This window comes from Etheostoma spectabile, chromosome 8, assembly GCF_008692095.1.
Source record: "Etheostoma spectabile isolate EspeVRDwgs_2016 chromosome 8, UIUC_Espe_1.0, whole genome shotgun sequence".
Classification (NCBI taxonomy): Eukaryota; Metazoa; Chordata; class Actinopteri; order Perciformes; family Percidae; genus Etheostoma; species Etheostoma spectabile.
Genome location: NC_045740.1, coordinates 33,580,668 through 33,583,621, shown reverse-complemented (window position 1 = coordinate 33,583,621; position 2,954 = coordinate 33,580,668). Strand labels below are relative to the sequence as shown.

The 2,954-nt window shown below is 42.0% G+C and overlaps 1 protein-coding gene across 5 annotated transcripts in view; it reads right to left on the bottom strand.

The window, feature by feature from the left end:
- Positions 1-2,954, bottom strand: part of LOC116694569 (paired box protein Pax-6) — a gene marked incomplete at its 3' end in the record, with an annotated part of 28,417 nt that overhangs the window by 17,306 nt on the left and 8,157 nt on the right.

The following is a 2,954-nucleotide window of genomic DNA, read 5'->3' as shown; positions in this document are numbered from 1 at the left end:
GGGAATGACATACAGCAAAGGGCCGCAGGTCGGAGTCAAACCAGGGCCCACTGCATCGAGGAGTAAACCTCTGTATATGGTTGCATACTCCACCAACTGAGCTATCTAGGTGCATGAAAGTAATTTTGTTTCTATGGATAAATCTGTCTCATAATGCACAGTACCGTCAAAGACAGCACGCCACACACACAGTGAATCAGTTGAAGGAAGAGAAGTCGTCACAGGTCAGTTCTTGTTAATCAACTTATTTATTACAGCAGTGAGAAGAAAAAAAAAGCCACAAAAAAAAATTATTTTTGTTGTCGCTAATGTTTTTGTTGCTTTTTACATATTTCACTTTTTTGTCTCTTTTGTTGTGTGTTTTGTTTTTTTCCCCACATTTTTATAGCTTTTTCTGATGTTTGTATCCCTTTTTTGGGACATTTTGTTGCTTTTGCCGGCGGTTTTGACAGTTTGCTCTCATGTTTTTTAAGTCTTATTTGTGGTTTTTGCCTGTACCATATTTCTGAGATTAAAAAAAATTGAAAACAGGTCAAATTTGACCCAGGGACAACATGAGGGTTAAATAGTGAAACTTTTTATCAGATGAAAAATACATTTTAAGGTGAAATGAAACCCACAGAAACAGTACCTGTCTGGACAGAATGGCTGAACACCAAGCCATCCTGTGATTGGTTCATATTCTTATGTATGTTAATATCCATAAAGTTATGAACTTGAGTCTCGCTCTGGGAGTCCAGCTCTCACACTCAGGTCCAAGTGTGCTGACACAAAGTCAAAATCAGGGCAGCTTCACGTCGAGTTTTGTTTGCAGTCAAATTTGGCCGTAAAGGTGAAAGATGATTTCTACACTCTCCTCAAGACTGGAATCCCGTGTCTGTCTCTTCCTGTCCTGATCAGATCCGGCCACTTGTATTCTTTCTCTTGAAGACTTTATGGACTGTCAATGGAAGACTGAAGCCGTGTGCTTCTGCAGAAGAAATGTTTGCGTTTGCTTTTGTGTTTGCTTGGCGACTAGCTGGGTTTCCATGCAATGGTTCATTGAATTAAAGTTTGCTAAAATCATTCATGCGAATAAAAACATTCATACCAACTGAGCTATCCAGGCGCTCAATTGGTGTTACTTTTGACGCAGTTAGGGATAGGAAAAGATGGTGGGTGGGCTTATAAGAGGTACGTTTCCATGACACACGAGACAAGAGCGGGACAGTTGGGTTTAGATAAAGAAGAACAGGACAGTTGGGTTCAGGAGAAGAAGAACGGGACAGTTGGGTTTAGGAGAAGAAGAACTGGACAGTTAGGTTTAGGAGAAGAAGAACGGGACAGTTGGGTTCAGGAGGAGATGAACGGGACGGTTGGGTTTAGGAGGAGATGAACGGGACAGTTGGGTTTAGGAGGAGATGAACGGGACGTTTTGTTTTTTTGGGTTTAGGAGAGATGAACGGACAGTTGGGTTTAGGAGAGATGAACGGGACAGTTGGGTTTAGGAAAGATGAACGTGACAGTTGGGTTTAGAAGAAGGACAGAACGGGACAGTTGGTTTTAGGAAACATTTGGAGGAGGAGAAGAACGGACCTTACGTTTTAGAGAAGACGCACGGGACCGTTAGGTTAAGGATAAGCAGGACAGGGTTGGGTTTAGGAGAAGAAGAACAAGGCATTGGGTTTAGAGAAAAAGACGGGACTGCAGTTGGGTTCAGGAAGATGAACGGGACAGTTGGGTTTTGGAGAAGAAGACGGGACGGTTTGGGTTTAGAAAGATGAACGGACAGTTTGGGTTTAGGAGAGAAGAACGGGACAGTTGGGGTTTTCGGAGGAGAAGAACGGGACCAGTTAGTTTAGGAAAGAGAACGGACAGTTGGTTCAGGAGGAGATGAACGGACTGTTTGGGTTTTTGGAAGAGAAGAACGGGACAGTTGGGTTTAGGAGGAGATGAAGGGACAGTTGTGTTTAGGAGAATTAAGACGGACAGTTGGTTTAGGAGGAGACTAGAAAAGGCCAGTTGGTTTAGAAGAGATGAATGGGAACGTTGGTAGGAGGAAAGACGGACAGTTGGGTTAGGAAGAAGAACAAGGATTGGTTAGGAGGAGGTGAACGGACGGTTGGGTTTAGGAGAAGAAGAACAGGCAGTTAGGTTTTAGAGGAGATGAATGGACAGTTACTTTAGGATAAGATAACGGACAGTTAGGTTTAGAGAAAAGAACGGACAGTTGGGGGGGGTTTTTTTAGGAGGAGAAGAACGGGACAGTCGGGTTTAGGAGAAGAAGAACAAGGCAGTTAGGTTTAGGAGGAGATGAATGGGACAGTTACGTTTAGGAGAAGAAGAACGGGACAGTTAGGTTTAGGAGAAGAAGAACGAGACAGTTGGGTTCAGGAGAAGAAGAACGGGACAGTTGGGTTTAGGAAACGTGACACGCAGGACATTATCCCCAGTCTCCTGGGTGAAAATCCGATGAGATTGAACATTCAACCGTTGTCGATATTCATGAAATTCAACCAAGTTCTTCTGTTTCCATGAGGCATTTTTCATACAATATTACTTAGATTGCATAAAAACGTGTTGATGAAACATGGCGACTGATTCTCCGTGTGTTGCTGAACCATCTCTGAGATATGTGAAATGATTTCTGCAGATGAATACATTTCAATGCATTTCAGCGCTGTGTAAGAATATACATGGATTTTGTAGAGCCTCCTGTACTGAAGAGGATCTGGGCCACATGAAAAACATATATTGATTTCTGAGATTAAGTCAGAATTCTATCTTTTTGAAAAGACTTTAAAAGTTTTTTTTTTTTAGACAAGCTGGAATTCTGAGAAAAAAGTCAGAATTCAGAAATTCAGAACTCAAATACATTTTCCACATGTCCTAATCCTGTGGGACAAGGGGGACAGCTGTCGGACAACATGTAAATGGCAATATAAACTACTACATATTTATTTATTGATTGAAAC